General features: G+C 43.5%; 1 long non-coding RNA gene across 5 annotated transcripts in view; it reads left to right on the top strand.

Moving 5' to 3' along the window:
• LOC142661959 (uncharacterized) overlaps window positions 1-18,638 on the top strand; it is a 69,804-nt gene that overhangs the window by 38,840 nt on the left and 12,326 nt on the right. The gene's annotated exons all lie outside the window — the stretch shown is intronic.

Here is an 18,638-nt window from a genome sequence, read left to right as displayed (position 1 = left end):
TTAGCACACTTGCCTTGCAGCACTGGGGTCCTGGGTTCAAATCTGACCATGGACAACATCTGCATGGAGTTTGCATGTTGTCACCGTGTATACATGGGTTTACTCTGCTTTCCTTTCACACTCCAAAGACAAACTTAGGTTTATGCCCCATTAAGGACAGCGACTGATGTGAATGGCGAAAATCTGTGCAGCGTTGTGGAATATGTTGGCACTATATAAGTAACAGAATAACAATAAAACTTACATTTCATTGAAGTATGTACCGACTTTACTGATTGCACTGCTGTGCTTTGCCTTAACTGACCACTAGATGGCACTCTTCAGCTGTCAGGTGGCTCTATTGTAAATGGCTGGCAGGTTTATAACATGTATTTTCAGTTTGGCCTTATGTTTTCTGGTGTTTAGCCTGATTATTTTCTTAAAAGCATAGTATATCTTTGCCATCTGCACAATCTTTTTACAGAAGCCTAAGCTAAGTGAAGCTCCAATCTGTTGACATCTGCCATGCAAATGAAGTTTTTTCTGCAATAGTTCCCCAAGGTGTTTGTATACCCAGACACAGCATTTATAACAGCGACAGCACTATTCTATACTATGCTCCAGGGCTTAAAGTCTTCAGCGTGAAAGCACATTCACATAGATGGATGGTGGATGTATCGTCAGTGGTTGGAGCTAATTCTTGACCCTCGCTTGGGGACACAGGTCTATAAAATAAATTTTAGTGGGGACAGGGTAGAATTAGGCAGAAGGGATGTCTGCATAGGCGTCTCTTGATAATACCTGTTATTTTCTTCAGTGTTGCTTGCTGTTTAGCTCTGCTGAATTAGAATATTGCAGTGAAAAGTGACTCTGCAGCTTAGATATTGTCTAATGGGAGTCTGTATTAGGCCTAAATCCACCACCTGTGTCATCACAGGCTCAGACTGCTGCTCATTCAACTATTCTGTGCTTTATACTGCAGCTCTGCTTTTTTAGATTAGCTACGGTGTATAAGCACAAGCCCACCACAAACTCACCAAGAAATGATACATGAAGAGCTGATTTCCATTACAGGAAGAATAGCATAATTATAAACCGCATATCATTTACAGTCATGTCTTCTCCTTTAGGGAACAGTTTTGGTTAGTGACTCCATCTTACCTACAGCGTCTAGTGCAGTCCATGGGAGTCATTTACCTGACTTTATTCGTACTATCTTACCTCTGATGCTACTATACTGCTGGTGTTCAACAAGGGAGAGTTAACCCGTTAGTGACCGCCAATACGCCTTTTCACGGCCGTCACTAACGGGCTTTATTCTGATGCATTAGACTTTTTATGGCGCTGCATCAGAATAAAGCACCGCCGGCGGGAGGAGGACAAGCACCCTACTTGGGAGCAGACCTGCTCGAGCGGGTGGGATCGTAATCTACATCAATCCCGCACATTTAACCCCTTCAGATCCAGCGGTCAATAGAGACTGCCACATCTCAGTGATTTTAGATGGAGGGGGCTTCCTCTCTCACCCCAGCGGCACACCCGCGACGTCATGGCGGAGTGCCAATGGGTTCTATAGCAGCCGTGGGCCTAATAAAGGCCCCCCAGGTCTACCTCTAGTGAATGCCTGTTAGGCTATGACAGATGCCTGTCAGTTTTACACTGACAGGCATAATACACTGCAATACAGAATTATTTCAGTGTATTATAAAAGCGATCGGATGATCGCATAGTGAAGTAAAGAAAAAAGTTAAATCATTTTAATGAAGTTAATAATAAATAAATAAAAATCCCAATTAAACAAAATAACCCACTTTTTCCACTTACAATATGCTTTATTCCAAAAAAAAATTACACATATTTGTATCGCCGTGTCCGTAATGACCCCAACTACACTATAAAGCTATTACAATATTTAACCCGCGTGGCAAACGCTGTAAAAAATAAAATAAAAAACAATGCCAGAATTTCTGTTTTCTGTTGATCCTGACTCCAAAATGGTACCAATGAAAACTCGGGAAAATAACAACAAATCTTAAAATATGGAGACAAAAACAAATCATTTTGCAAAAAAAAGTGTTTTTACTGTGTAAAAGTAGTAAAACATAAAAAAATATATAAATATGGTATTGCCGCAATTGTAACGACCCTCTGAATACATTTCTTATGTTATTTATACCACATGGTAAACGGCGTAAATTTAGGACGCAAAAGAAAGTGGCAAAATTACTTTTTTTTATATTCCCTCCCTAAAAAAAAGTAAATAAAAGTTTATCAATAAATTATATGTACCCCAAAATGGTGCTATTAAAAAATACAACTTGGCCTGCAAAAAACTAATTCTTATACAGCTGTGTTGATGATGCAAAAATAAAATAGTTATAGCTCTGCCATGCAACGATGGAAAAATGTAAAAATCTGCTTGGTCCTTAAGGCCTAAAATAGGCTCGGCCACGAAGGGGTTAAAGGGGTTGTCCGATTTGTTTGATGGGTTCCAACTTCACCGAAAACAATTAGATCACAGAATGTCAGAGGTTCTCTTGGGACCTGTGATGAGCTGTAATCTGCAGGGAAACCCAGCAGCAAGTGCTCTGCAGCGCCACCACAGGTGAACTGAAGCATTAATGAGCTGTCTATGTAATGGACTGACATCCCCTGTGCTTCAAAGTCTGGCTAATACATGAATGTCCCAACCGATTCATACTAAAGGGTTATTCCCATCTAAGACATTTATGGCATGTCCACGGGATATACCCTAAGGGCATGACCACACGTGGCGGATTTCCTCCGCAACTGTCCGCATCAATGCCGCACAGAATCTGCGTTGCAGATTCTGCTGCGGATCTGCACAAAATGTGCAGTACATTGATGCGGACTAGCTGCTGCGGACTGCGGGAAAAGTGCTTCCCTTCTCCCTATCAGTGCAGGATAGAGAGAAGGGACAGCACTTTCCCTAGTGAAAGTAAACGATTTTCATACTTACCGGCCGTTGTCTTGGTGACGCGTCCCTCTTTCGGCATCCAGCCCGACCTCCCTGGATGACGCGCCAGTCCATGTGACCGCTGCAGCCTGTGCTTGGCCTGTGATTGGCTGCAGCCGTCACTTAGACTCAAACGTCATCCTGGGAGGCCGGACTGGAGACAGACGCAGGGAGTTCTCGGTAAGTATGAACTTATATATTTTTTTACAGATACATGTATATTGAGATCGGTAGTCACTGTCCCGGGTGCAGAAACAGTTACTGCCGATCGCTTAACTCTTTCAGCACCCTGGACAGTGACTATTTACAGACGTCTCCTAGCAACGCTCCCGTCATTACGGGAGCCCCATTGACTTCCTCAGTCTGGCTGTAGACCTAGAAATACATAGGTCCAGCCAGAATGAAGAAATGTCAAGTTACGCTCCGCACCACACATAACATCTGCGGACTTCATTGCGGAATTTCGATTCTCCATTGAAGTGAATGGAGAACTTCCGCAATGAGTCCGCAACCAGTCCGCCACTGCTCCGCAACAGACAGAGCATGCTGCGGACACCACATTCCGCTCCGCAGCCTATGCTCCGCAGCGGAATTGTACGCATCGTGTAAACGAACACTGCTAAATTAAAGTGAAAGTCAATGGAGAAACGGCTCCGCTGCGGATTAACGCTGCGGAGTGTCCGCAGCGGAATTTAAGTGAAATTCCGCCACGTGTGAACGTGCCCTAAATGTCTGATAGATGTGGGATCTAGCTCAATGGAGAAGTGGCAGGGAATTATAAAAACAGCCAAGCTCGCTGTGCTCGGCTGTTTCCATAACTCCAATTGAAGTGAATGAGAGCTATGGAAACAGCTGAGCACAGCGAGCTTTGCTGTTTTCATAACTCTCAGCCACTTCTCCATTGTCTAATGCCTTTCAGACATTTATGGCTTATCCCATAAATGTCCAGGATCGGCATACCCAAAGGGTATGTTCACACGACCTATTTTCAGCTGTTTTTTGGGCTGTAAACGCCCCGAAAAATGGTTAAAAATGCGGGGGCTGAACGCCTCCAAACATCTGCTTATTGATTTCAATGGGAAAAACGGCGTTCAGTTCCCACGGGCGGTTTTTAAGCAACCGTTTTTAAAAACGGCCGTGTTAAAAACGCCTCGTAAAAAGAAGTGCATGTCACTTCTTGAGCCGTTTTTGGAGCCGTTTTTCATTGACTCAAAATGGGTGTAAAAAAACGCTGCAAAAAAATGCAAATTGCTTAAAAAAAAAACGGCTGAAAATCTGGGGCTGTTTTCCCTCTGTATTTTCAGCCGTTGTTTGTTAAGCGTGTGGACATAGCCTTTAAGTCAAAATTCACTAAGAGAATATTTGAAAATGGGATTTCTAAACAAGACAATGTTTTATTTTCAGTTGGCGAATCCCTTTAACTTATTTAAAGGAGAAGCAGTATTAAATAAATATTATGGACCGGAAGTTGATTTATAAAGTCCATCTACAAATAATAAAAAGGTTAATAATCCCTGGCGGAGCAATTTGTTGGAAAGGCTAGAAATATTTCCTAGGAGAGGAGAAAAGTGGAGAAATCAGTGATAATAATGTCTCAATAAACAATTCTCTGTCCCTTTCTGATCGCCTATCATTGTGATATTTGAACAGAGGCAGACAACCAGTATAAGAGAAGATCCTTTCATGCTGTAAATGCCTGCCTTTTATAATAATTGAGTCAAATGCCATATCTTAACTTAAAAGATGGCCGCAAAATGTCACACGTACAATAACTGACATTTCAGCATAAAGACGAAAAACACATAAAAAGGAATCATTAGGGACTGTGGGCTGACGGCGTTGAACTAGGACTATGGCTGGAAAAATATTATGGCTCTGTGCTCTAAAAACACAACAGGTGTAGACTTCCCCTCATGTAAAGCGTAATACAGCAGCAGAATAAAGGCCTTCTAAAGTTTCTGATTGTAATGAACGGGGGTCTTACAGTAATTCGGACATTTTTACATTCTAATTAAAGCTACATTTTTATGTTTTTCTAGTTATTAGCTTCTAGTTTTTTCCAACCTGTGCCCTATATCTAAATAAATAGAAACCTTAGGGTATATTCACATGGCTTTTTTTTCAGCCACTTTTCGGGCTGTAAACGCCCCGAAAAACAGCTGAAAAAACAGAATCTGAACGCCTCCAAACATCTGTCTATTGATTTCAATGTGAAAAACTGAATTTCGCTCCGACGGGGCCCCGTAAAAAGAAGTGCATGTCACTTCTAGAGCCGTTTTTTAAGCCGTTTTTCGTTGTCTCAATAGAAAAACAGCTCCAAAAACGTCTGTAAAAAACGCATCAAAAAACACTTGATGCGCTTTAAAAATGTCTGAAAATCAGGGGCTGTTTTCCCTTGAAAACAGCTCCGTATTTTACAGCTGTTTTTAGTTTGCCCTGTGAACATACCCTAAGGCCCCATGCACACAAAAGTAAAAACGCACGTAATTACGGCCCGTAATTACGGGCCCATAGACTTCTATTGGCTACGGGAACCTTCCCGTTTGCTTACAGGAAGGTGCCCGTGCCGTTGAAAAATATGGAAGATGTCCTATTTCAGGCCGCAATTACGGCACGGGCAGCCCATAGAAGTCTATGGTGCTCCCATAATTACAGATGGCTACGTGTGTGCACCCGTCATTACGGGAGCGTTGCTACGCATGGTACTCACTGTCCAGCGGTAGTCACTGTCCAGGGTGCTGAAAGAGTTAAACGATCAGTGCTGGATAGAGCATAGGGGCTGCACTGATCAGGAGTAACTCTTTCAGCACCCTGGACAGTGTGTACCATGCGTGGCACTCAGAATATACATTTCTAATGTTTCCTTCAAAAACCCACAATAACAAAAAGTTCATACTTACCCAGAACTCCCTGCTTCTTCCTCCAGTCCGGCCTCCTGGGATAACGTTTCATCCCATGTGACTGCTGCAGCCAATCACAGGCTGCAGCAGTCACATGGACTGCCGCGTCATCCAGGGAGGTCGGACTGGATGTCAAAAGAGGGACGTGTCACCAAAACAACGGCCGGGGTACGTATTAACTGCTTTTTCTTTCTATCGCTGCGTTCCACTGCGGAAACTATGCCCGAAAGGGCTGCCCCTTCTCTCTATCCAGCACTGATAGAGAGAGGAGGCTGCCTATCAGAGCTGGATAGAGAGAAAAGGCTGCCGATCAGAGCTGGATAGAGAGAAGAGGCTGGCGATCAGTGCAGGATAGGGAGAAGGGGGTGCCGATTAGTGCAGTGCAATATCTCTCTACGTGTAAAGAGAAGCAGGGAAAATGGGTCCGTAAATACGGGTGGAATATTGGTGAATATGGACCCGTATTTACGGGCACGGGTCAGTAAATACTGGTTAAATATGGGTGACAAAGGACCTGTATTTACGCCAGTATTTATGGGAGGGGAAAAATACGGTCGTGTGCATGGGGCCTAAGGCCTCATGCACACGACCGTGGTGTTATTCTGGTCCGCAAATTCCAGGACCGTGTTCCGTGGAATGTCATCCGCAGTTCATCCGTATGTAGTCCGCAGTTCATCCGTATGTAATCCGCAAAAATGCGGATGAAAAAAAAAAAAAAAAAAAAAGGGACTTTGAAAGAGGATGCCAAAAGCTTGGTCAAACCCCCTTTAAGGTCACATGATCGCTCTGGAGCCATTTCCTGCTGCATTTTCCCTGATCTTTGCTTTGTGCGAGTTCAGTGAGATTGCGCTGCTGATATAGCTGTGGTTTTTGACAGTTTTACTCACTGCGAACATGTCTTCTGATGATGTGGATGATGTACTCCTGCACTGGCTCCTCTCCAGGCGATTTGGACAGCAACCACCAATGCTGGACGAAGAACCGAGGAGGAGGAGGAGATATTGGGTTCACCCCATTATCTCACAACGGCTTAGGAAGGGGCATTTCAACATGCTGTACTCTGACCTGCGGCAGCACCCGGACAAGTTCCTCAGCTACTGCCGTATGTCCGTTCAAAGTTTTGATCGTCTGCTGGCGGACCTTCGTCCTGGACTGATCTTCCAGGACACCACCATGAGACGTTGCATTTCTCCAGAGGAACGCCTGATCGTCACTCTGAGGTAAGAAAACCTAAATCCCCTTCTACGACATGTCTCTACCCTGCAAACAATATTAGTATAGTTGTCCCCTGTTCATATTGACGCCTTGCCACCGTGCTGCAGATATTTTTCCTGTCTGTGCATATTTTGATATATATGTTTTTGTTTTTTTTTACAGATTTCTTGCTACCGGCAACTCCTTTGCCTCCCTACATTTCCAGTTTCTGCTGGGGTGCTCCACTATTTCCAAGATTGTCAAGCTTACCTGCGAAGTCATCTGGCAGCAACTTCGAGCAGCAGTTATGCCAAAGCCCAAGCCAGAGGACTGGATTCGGATTGCCGATGGCTTCTTCCAATCAGCACAGTTTCCCAACTGTGTTGGTGCGCTGGATGGTAAGCACATCCGCGTAAAAAAGCCTGCTCACTCAGGGTCTCAATATTTTAATTATAAGCAGTTTTTCTCGGTGGTGCTGTTGGCCTTGGCTGACAGTGACTATCGGTTTATAATTGTCGATATTGGGGCCTATGGAAGCTCTGCGGATGCTGGCATCTTCAGGGCTTCCAGAATGGGTGAACGGCTAGCATCTAACCAGCTCGACCTTCCGGAACCTAGACAGCTTCCAGGATCTACAGGACCACCAGCACCCTTTGTCATTGTGGGTGATGAAGGTTTCGGACTGTCCCCTCACCTGATGCGTCCATTCCCTAGGCGTGGCTTAGATGAACAGAGGCGCATTTTTAACTACCGCCTTACACGTGCAAGACGGTATGTGGAGTGCGCCTTCGGAATTCTAAGCAGCAAGTGGCGTGTGTTCCAGAGCTCCATTCAGTTGAATCCTGAAAATGTGACAAAGGTTATCCAAGCCTGTGTTGTCCTCCACAATTTTCTGAGGATTCATGAGTCGGCAGTGGACGCAGAGCTGAACCATTTCTCTACTAATTACATCCCTTTGGACTACACACCACATAGAAGACCTGGAGTGTCTGGACTGGCAGCCCGTAATTTGTATACAGACTATTTTGTATCACCTGAGGGAGCAGTTCCTTGGCAAAGGGATGTGCTTTGTCTGCCAAATTAAAATGTGAGAGGGACTGTTGTATTTCCGGTTTATGTTACAAATGTTAGTAGTTAAAGTTGCAGTAGTAGGTAGAGTATGGACTCGCAAGAGAATGAGGACCCTTGACGCGGGTTGCGAGCTAATCTATTTCTGTTTTTTTTTTTTTAATTCTTGATTAAAAAAAAAAAAAACGATTATTTTCATTTGGAAGAAATGCAGACCAATACCTCATTATGTTTTTCAATAATAATAAAGACAAACACATAATTAACTAGAAACGTATTTTATTTCTTGCATAAAATAGTGTCAACAAACATTACCAAAACTATGTTATATAACTAAATTATAAATTGTAAAATGATTGCGAAGGTGCAGGTTCATGATGTGGTCGTGGAACTGCCTCCCCCTGCTGCATTTGCCCATACTGTTGCTGAGAAGGTCCTGGCATGCCATAAACTGAACGATCGTGACTGAATAGCGGCATTGAGTCTACATATGACGGATGCTGGATGCCTTGCGCGGTTGCTGCAGGTGCTGGAGGGACAGAGTTGTAGGTGCTTGCATCACAACCCCGTCGATGAAACTCGATGGCCTGATGCATTGCACGTGGGTCCGGATGTGTCGCAAATATTTCCACGACTTCCATTAGTGCTGTTTGGCACCTTATCTGTCTGGAAATTGGCACTCTTTTAAGAATATTAGAGAGAGCGCGACAGAAGGTGCCCTCTTCCGTTTCTGTAGCTCTTCTCTCCAAGTGCTCTAATACGCGCAAGTCGACTTCCTGCCTTGGCTCTGTACGTGTTGGACCTTTGGCAGAACGTCGACGTTTACCTCGGGGTAGAATTTCTTCGTCCGCGGCACACACTGGATTATCCTCTGTTGTTGGTTCTGCTGTCACAGGAGTGGAAGTGGACCTACCAGCCCCCAAAGCTACGTCAGGCTCTTCAATTAGAGTCACATCAGAGTCTTCTTCTTCCTCCAGATTATCCTTGGTTCTGTTTGAAAATGAAAACATAATGTTAGGGAATTTTTGTAGTAATTTAACGTCATGTCTACAGCTGGGCAAATAAACTATGTATGCATCACTACATGCAGAGCCCTAACTAGGAAAGACAGGGCCGCATAGCAAAGTTTTAACTGGGGCCATCCCTCCACTGGGTGTCACCCCCCCTTGTAGATAGTGCCTTTTTTCCTGCCCCCACCCCTGTAGATAACGCCATACAGCCCCACACTGTACACTGTATGGCATTATCTACCGGGGTACTATATGGCGTTATCTATAGGGGGACTGTACGGCGTTATCTAGTGAGGGGGCTGTATGCCGCTAACGCCATACAGGCCCACCTCCCCGCCCCACGGACAAATGCCACCTATAGTGTGTCCTACAAATACATGCCTTATCGCTGGCAGCGATAGGGTGAAGGGGGGACTGAAAGTTCCCTTAAGTTCTGCCGTCTGCACATCTGCCAAAAATTGAAAGGAGCGCTGGTTATGTATGCGCACAAGCACGACTTTGGCTCCATTCATTTTGACGGAGGTGGCGAAAGTACGAGGTTTGGGATGGAGAAGTTCAGGGTACTTTCTGTCCCCCGTTCTCCCTGTCAATGCCAGCGATCACACATGTATCCCCTATTCAGTGGTTAGGGGATACATGTCTGTTGTTTAATGTCAGAGCGGGGAGATACCTCCCTGCTCAGCCGTAGTGTTCAGTTGCGTCCCGCTGTAGCCGTCATAGCGGCTGCTAGCGGAGCCTCGGGACATGGTGGAGTCCCCTCATGCCGCGGTCCCCGTAGCAGTCGCTACGGCTGCTACAGCGGTACTTACACAACTGGCTACATGGCCAGACTACAATGATCAAAGTATATAAGCAATACTTACGGGCCAACCTGCATTACATCCAGAAGAAACGAAAGCTGTTTGGTGTACATGTACGGCTTTTTTTTCAGACGTCCGTCTCCGCTCTTCCCCTTGTCATTAATCTCACGCTTGAATTGGTCTCGGCACGTGTTCCAGCGTGTTTTGACGTTTTCGACTATGATATAAAATAAACCAATCACAGATCAACATTTTAGAAGAGTACATTACTAGAGATTATGAAATGTTGTTTATTATCTGAAAATGATGCTGCAAATTTTTGTTGTTTACGCAACAAATCTGCACCCACATTTGCATATTTGACAGGTAATTCCAACGTTGCAGAAACTACAGCAGACTTGCCACGTTTTCCATGTGCACACACGACAGCGTCCGTAACGGCTGAAATGACGTTGCTGGTTTCAGGAGAAAACATCACCCGTAATTTCAGCCGTAAAGGCATTGTCAACGCTATTGCGTATTGTCAACGCTATTGCGGCGTATTTAGCGTGCGTAATAGAGCTCAAACACCACAGAATTACGTACGTAATTAGTGTGTGGGAACATACCCTCATAGTGACATGTCACGTTTTGATCGGTGCTGTTCAGAGCCATGAGACCCCCACAATCTCACGTGCACTTCTGCAGCTTCATTTCAGCGATTGGTGGGTGATCCAACTGCCAACAATCAAAACGTCAGGCATGTCATTATGACATGACAGGAGTACTCAGAAACAGCATCAAGTTGTGAAACTTACCCATGCGCTTCTTTTGCACTTTAGTTGCCTTCTCCCACTCAGGATGCACCTCACTGCAGACCTCCTGCCAGGCAAGATCTTTCATATTCCTGTCTGCATAATCTTCCACCCGCTTATTCCACAGACAGGGCTTGTGCTGGACCAGGATGATTAGTTTCTCTACGTTTATTGAAGCCATGCTGCTCTCTGCTGCTCTCTGCTGCTCTCTGCTGCTCTCATGCACTCTCTCCAGACTTCACGACGACAGAAGTCATTCCCGGTCGACGCCTAGCAACACTTCCGGACAATCCGCAAACTGCGGATGACACACGGCGGTGTATCCGCAATTTCCACGGGCCCATTGACTTCTATTGGCATGTCCGCACCGCATTTGCGGCCCATAATAGGACATGTCCGTAGTTTCTGCGGCACGGATGTGCGGACATGCGGAGAGCCGTGAAAACACGGATAGTGTGTATGGGCCCATAGAAATGAATGGGTCCGCAATTTACCCGTGGATTTGCGGTTGAATTGCGGACGCAAAAACACGGTCGTGTGCATGAGGCCTAAGAGTAGAGGTTTACATTTCTAGCTTCTAGAGTGCATGTGGGCTATCATGTGGACGTTACATAGTCTTTTATCACACAATGATTAGCTAGGAACTAACTATTATAATAACAAGGAGATCACCTGTGAAGGATTTTATTGTATGCGGTGTAAATACTCATTTGAGGGGACTCTAAATTTCAAGTCCTACCTTCCAACTTTAGTGAAAAAACATCAGGGAGATTCCAAAGATGGAAACAAAAAGCACATTTTTCCTTATACCCCTCACATTTATATAGGACACACCCCTAGCCAACGGCATTTGAATCACAAATAGTATATATGACCGCAAAATGAATACAGACCACACACTAGACCTCTAAATAATGATATAGACCACAGACTCGCCTTTTATACAAACCCCAGTCCTACCCTTTATACAGACCAAACCCCCCTTTATACAAACCCAAGACCAAATCCGCTGCTTTCAGACCCCAGACCTGAGGTTCAGCTACTCACGCCTCCCCGTTCGTACGCTGTCCTCCACTCTGGGGCGCCGCAGCATATAACGTCTAGACACCACTTGGCAAGAGGTGAGTATGTAGGATGCCCGAAAGATTTGCTAGCACTTCAAAGAGTCTGGAGGATCTCCGCTTTTTCTGTAAGTCTCCCAAACATTTTGGGAGAGTTGGCAGCTATGTCTAAATGTTTATTAAAAGTAAAAATTAGGTTATTATGGTAACAACAGGTCTGAATGTGCAGTAAATATGACATACAGTATTATGCTTTTACAACTACTACACACATATACTGACCTCATAAATGCACCACTAGGGGGCACTGCAGTAGCATGGATTTAGGGACATATGCATACTGTGGGATTTGTACATAGTGAGAATGCCCTACTTTGATCTTGTTTGAGAGTGGGAGATATTGTGGTAATGCTGTGACTTTGTTATGAAAACCTGGATTACAACCAATATGAATGCCCAGGGGCGTAACAAGTAACCATAGCAAAATTTATATGAAAGAATCATGATTATTTTGTCCCTTGGGACACCTTTCCTTAATCTCGCGGTAATCTACATTGATTTTCCCATTTTCAGATTTTATCCTCCCGGTATCTCTAACTGCACCTCTACTGAGTGGAGATGTGCCCCTTAGTTGTTAGGCCCCATAGCAGCCACTATGATTGCTACCCTAGTAGCCAATATGCCCGCTATTGCAGTTCAGACTTAAAGAGGCTCTGTCACCACATTATAAGTGCCCTATCTTGTACATAATGTGATCGGCGCGCTGTAATGTAGATTACAACAGTGTTTTTATTTCGAAAAACGATCATTTTTACATAAAGTTATTATAGGTCATAACTCCGTCAAAAATGATCATTTTTCTAAATAAAAAAACACTGCTGTAATCTACATTACAGCGCCGATCATATTATGTACAAGATAGGCCACTTATAATGTGGTGGCAGAGCCTCTTTAAATGGCAAGTCTATTTTTTTTACAAAGTACAAAAAGTTTATGGTCAGATGTAGAAGAATTGTAAAGCCTTTATACTGTGTGCCAATTAGAATTAGAATCGGTTTCCATTGGCGAGCCATCAGTGGGGAGTGAAGCTGGCACAACAATCCACATAGACATGTTTCACTTCACATCAAACTTTTCAAAGTGATGACTCAGCCCTTGCTCAACAAGACCCCAGTCCGCCCCGGTACATCTACTTTTATCAACCTGCAGTGGATGGAAAAGCTTTTTGTGTCAACAATAATTCAGTATGTTTCTTTCCAAAATATCTAAAGGTGTACTCTGCGCAATAGGAAACTGAGAACATCATCACAGCAGTGCGCCTGCTTTACTGCATTTACTTTCATGTGCGATTTCATGTGCACAAAATACCTAGATGTGAATGCCCCTTAGATGTGTTTGTAATTCCATTGACGATAAATAGAATAGAAATAAGTTGTTAAAGGGGTATTCTCATCTTATAAAGTGATAGCATAGCGCTACTATATGCAACGATTTAATGGTCGTTGAGGGTCTGACCTTTGGGACCCCCACCGATCCTGAGAATGAAGGGGCCGCTGCGCTTGTTTAGTGCTGCATCCCCTTTATTATTTTCCCCGGCCACCTACTGTGCAGGGAACTGCAGCACGGCCCCAAGTGAATGGGGCGGCTGTAATTCCCTGCACACCCGGGTGACTAGCAGAGCCGATGTGAAGGGGACACAGTGCTAAATCAGCACTTAGGCTCCTGCGTTCCGAGTGTCGGTGGTCAGGGCATAACTAGGAAAGACTGGGCCCCATAGCAAACTTTTGACTGGGCATCCCCTTCCCTGTGTGCCACAGACACACAGCCCACCCTTGTAGCCAGTGCTCCCCTGTAGATTGCGCCATTCAGCCCCCCTTGCAGACAGTGCCATACATCCCCCTTGTAGATAGTGCCATACAGCCTCCCTGTAGATTGTACCATACATCCCCCACCTGTAGATTGTGCCATACAGCCCCCTGTAGATAGTGCCATACATCGCCCTTGTAGATAGTGCCATACACTACCCCTGTAGATTGTGCCATACAGCCTCCCTGTAGATTGTACCATACATCCCCCACCTGTAGATTGTGCCATACAGCCCCCTGTAGACAGTGTCACACACCCCTTGTAGATAGTGCCACCGTTCCCCCCTGTTTCTCAAATAGAAAGTAGCTGTCTGATAGTGACTATTGTCAGCCATGTTAGCTCTAATAGGGCTTTGTGACCCAGTGAGTCCTCCCATCTTCCTCACAGTTCTTCTTAGATTTTCACATTTTTCGCATTTAGTAAATATGGGTGAATAAATTTTCCAACTTCACGATTTGCGAATCTTTGGCATGATGAGACAGATGAATTGATATGCCAAATTTGAATTTTAGTATGCTAACTTCAAGTTGTCAGATCAGTTCACTTTTCTGTATTCACTTACACCAAATCTTGATGCTAACAAACTAAAAAACAAAAATGGTGGATCTAATTAATAGCCCTTTCAGTGCCATTTAATGAACACATCTACCGCAGATGAGTAGCAGTCATGGGTTGTGGTTAGTGGAAATTCAGTGGCTTTTCATAGCCAAGAGTCGAGGAAGTACTGGAGCATTAAAGCTGGGGGCAGGGGGGGGCAGTGGTAGGTGCTACAAGCAGTTCCCACAATTAAACCAAATCCTACACAGGACTGATAAATGACAATAGACGAAGGAGCTTCCAGTGGGAGGATGGGACCATCCTATTCAATAAAAATAGAGACTGGGAAGAATTAAGGAGTGGCAGTTGGTTCCACAGATGGAGGGGAACATTAATTGAGGCACGGCTCCAGTATGGGCCTGGGACCTAGTATGCATGGTGTCAGAACAGAATGTGTAAGGTGTGCCCGGAAAAAACTGACATGGATACCCGCCATAATTGTTTGACAAGTTGATATGTTATGTGTTACCAGCACACTGAGGCCTAATATGTTATTCTATGTACTAGAATGTTCTTTTGCAGGAGAGAAGAGGAGACCTGTGAAACATTGTGAATGTTGTTGCAAAATAATTTATTTTGCTTAGTTGTAGGCAGGTGGTAGCCAAGTGGTTGGTATCATAGCGGCGGGGAGTTACCGCCCTCGTGTACCATATTACTCTGACATAAGTAGGGGGCTATACGAGGAAACCCGTAGATCTCCAAACAGGTGGCATTTGGTTTGCACCGTCATGTGGGAGGGAAGAGCATGTAAGTTAATAAAACTGGTTGGACTTTTCCGCCAATTGAGTTGAGCTTGAGTGCAGAGACTGCTGTTGGAGGTGGAAACGTTACCTGGTGGGACTTGACCACAAGAAGGTCCAGCTGAGCCATGACCGCAAGAAGGAAGAAGTGACATCTCAGAGTCAATCAGGAGCTGTAAGGGTTGACCAGGGATACCATAGGTCATACAAAAATAATTCACAGAAGTTCTTATCCACCTCCCTTCAGTAACTATGAGTAACAACTTTGAGGGACTTTGTTGCTCTGGTCCCTTACACCACTGTATAGAACAATAGATTAAGTTGCAGAGGGGCACCCACCCCAGCTTCCTTACTTGTACTGTAAGGTCTCTTTCACATCAGCATTTAGGACAGTATTTTGCATCAGTATTTGGTAGCCAAAAACAGGAGCCTACACTGAGAAAAGGTGTAATGGAAAGATTTGCACTCCTTCCGTGTTTTGTACCCACTCCTGGTTTTGGCTCACAAATGCTGATGCAAAATACTGCCATGTGAAAGTGGCCTTACTTTTGAATGGGTTTTTCACAGAATCATAAATTATCACCTATCAAAACGATAGATGATAATTTTCTGATTACTGAGAGCCCCTGCTGGGACCCCCACCGATCATGAGAATGGGAATCCTGAACCTCCAGATCTTTCTTACTGCACCCTTCGAAATGAGGAGGAGCTTGAATGAAGCAGCGGTCGAGCATGCGCACGACGCTCAATTTACTGTCCATGAGAATAAAGGAAACACTCAAGCGCTGTATTCGGATGTTTCTGTAATTCCCTTAGACTTTGAATAGCGCAGCAGTGCGCATGCTCAACCACAAACCCATTCAATGCCCTCCTCACTTCGGTTGATCAGTGAGGAGGATGTAGGCTTCGGGACCCCTATTCTCACGCTTGGTGGGTGTCCCAGGGGTGGCACCCTCAGCGGTCAGAAAATGATCACCTATCCTGTGCATACGTGATATTTTGTGATTTTGGGAAAACCCCTTTAAACCAAAGACTAGTGGATTACTACCTAAATTTTTATAGCATGACTATCATAGTAGTGTTACCTTGGCTCCATCCTTACAGCCACAAGCACAAGTACAACCATGTAAACAATCACTGCCTCCCACCTCAGCAGTACTCACCAAGAGCGACTATTTAAAGTAAGTTTAAAATCCCTTTAACCAAACCATCTTATCTCATTAACAAAAATAATAAAAGATAATGCTGTCTTCATTGCTTCGTTACAATAGCCTAGCAATAATCCAGTGTTTGAAAAATGAGCTATGACACATCGATAGACTCAGGCAATATTGATTTATGAACTGAAGACAATGATTAAATCTGTTGTTTGCAGCAGTGATAATTAAATTTAATTTCAGACATTTTATCATTTTTATAACTTTATCATGATTTATGTTTATTATAAATGAGATTTATCCAGTTGTTGACACATCGGATCAAAGTCTACACTATATAAACTAACCTCCTGCTTTTAAAAAAACAAAACAGTTCTAAAATGTACTCAAAATCTAAAACTGACCAAAGTCGCTAGAGTTACAATGACCAGTTGTCCGAAAGACTGGTAATATGCTGGTAGTTTTAGACTGTTATCACCTGTTAACATTGAGCGATGGCTACAAAAAGTTTTGGGTGACATTAATATTCTCTGGTAACTTTATTAACTTACTGGCTTGCAGCCACCACTAGGAGGAGCTTGGGAGCTTACTGTATACTGTTTTATTATTGAGTTTCATGTATAAACAGTATTCAGTAAGCTGCTTAGCTTCCCATAGTGGAGCCTGAACATTATCTCAATGCCTATGCAGGGGACTTGAAACAGTATATTAGAAAAACGAGTCTCCAACTGCTATAAAGATATATTAAGAAATGCATCAACATAGAATGTTAGACCTATAAATAACATTGTGTTAAAAGGGGAACATTCACATTAAGGTAGTACAGATGCATATCTTTATTCAACATTTTTAGTTTATACCTTTTACTTCCTCTCCTATTATTATGAGGAAGTTTCTATTAATGATTATACAAGTTGGAACTACTGAATATTTTTATATATGGAACATATTTATAGATTCTTATCAGCTGTCAAACTTCTCCTTTTAACCACACATCGGAGCGAGATTTAGCAGGATTTTCAAGATGACTGAAAATGAAGGTCCTTCATCATAGCTGTGTGAGATGGGTGAAGGTCAGGAGGCATACGTGTAAAGATATGCTGCCAATCAAATGATCTGATAGTTATTCAAGATCAGAATGTGCCTCCAGTAACATCACACATGCAAAGATATGGAAGCAATAAGTATTTTTTGCATATAAATGCAAACCCTCAACATTAACTATAACAAAAACAGGGTGCCTTGAACCCCCCCTCCCGATTCATTTTACATTCCACTGGGCCACAACCACCGTAAAGGGTAAAGGGGTTGTTGGAGATTAGAAAATAGTATTTTTTTATTTTATTTAAAAAAAACAATGCCACGCTAGTCTATGGGCTGAGTCTAGTATTGCAGCTCATTCGCATTCAAGTGAATAGGTCGGAGCTGCAATACTAGACACAACCTATGGACAAGAGTGGCGCTGTTTCTGAAGAAGGCAGGCTCATTTTTCTTGTTTGAAATTTCGGACAACCTTTTTAAGGCAAAACCACAGTCCTGAGTCCTACCGGATGTTATTGGTTGTACTATATACTGTATTGTATAATAGTCAACAAACTTCTATAAGTTCAATTAACAACATCAAGATGTTGTTCTGCATTATATTTAGCACCTTTCCAATTTCCACCGTCAAACCAGTTCACATGTGTAGATACAATTTAAAAAAATATATCCCATAATGCAATGTGTAAGAAAACTTCTCATTTTTCTACTGACCCTGATTTTCTCTTGGGAGAATTCACAACTTGCCTAATGTTATTGAGAAACCCAGTCACCCTCTATGAACGTTCATTTCATACTGTAGTCCAGCATAATAACATGTACATGAGACGTTCTCTACAACTGCAATCAAGTGCAGCCGAGATGTAATGTTTTTATGTCTACACATTTCTCTGAATTGCCCAGACACGTCATTTCAATGGCATTTTTGGGTTATTACGTATCAGATATCCATTAATTATGTACTTAATTGAACCTTCGCTAATTAAAACATAAAGAGTTAGTTGATCTGCATTTGTCACCAGGAATTTAGCATAATCTCTAACACTTGCTTCCAAGCTGTCATGGCCTTCTCAGTCATAAGCGATAACATGATTTATGGTGCTTGTGGACTGCACAGTACAGTTTGCTTGTATTATAGACACAGGATGTCCATTGTTTAGACTTTATCTGCCTTAATACTCTCTAATTCTGGGATCAGACCTTGTTTGCCTATCTGTACAATCCCTTGCTGGGTAAAGGGAAACATTACCCTTAAGGTTCTTCCCTCCCTTGTTTACTAAGGTCGTACATGTAAAGATAGGAGTCTTGCGCATGGTCGAACCACCAATTGCGAAGGGGTATGTGGCCATCTTGAGCTTAGGGCTCCTCTATGCATGGGCTCCATAGCAGCCACAATGGCTGCCTCTATGCTATGTATGGTACTTCTTTGTCAGAACCATTTGTCCATGCATCTA

The sequence above is a fragment of the Rhinoderma darwinii genome, chromosome 10 (assembly GCF_050947455.1).
Source record: "Rhinoderma darwinii isolate aRhiDar2 chromosome 10, aRhiDar2.hap1, whole genome shotgun sequence".
Taxonomy (NCBI): domain Eukaryota; kingdom Metazoa; phylum Chordata; class Amphibia; order Anura; family Rhinodermatidae; genus Rhinoderma; species Rhinoderma darwinii.
The sequence above is the reverse complement of the archived record's forward strand: the minus strand, read 5'-3'. Positions and strand labels throughout refer to the sequence as shown.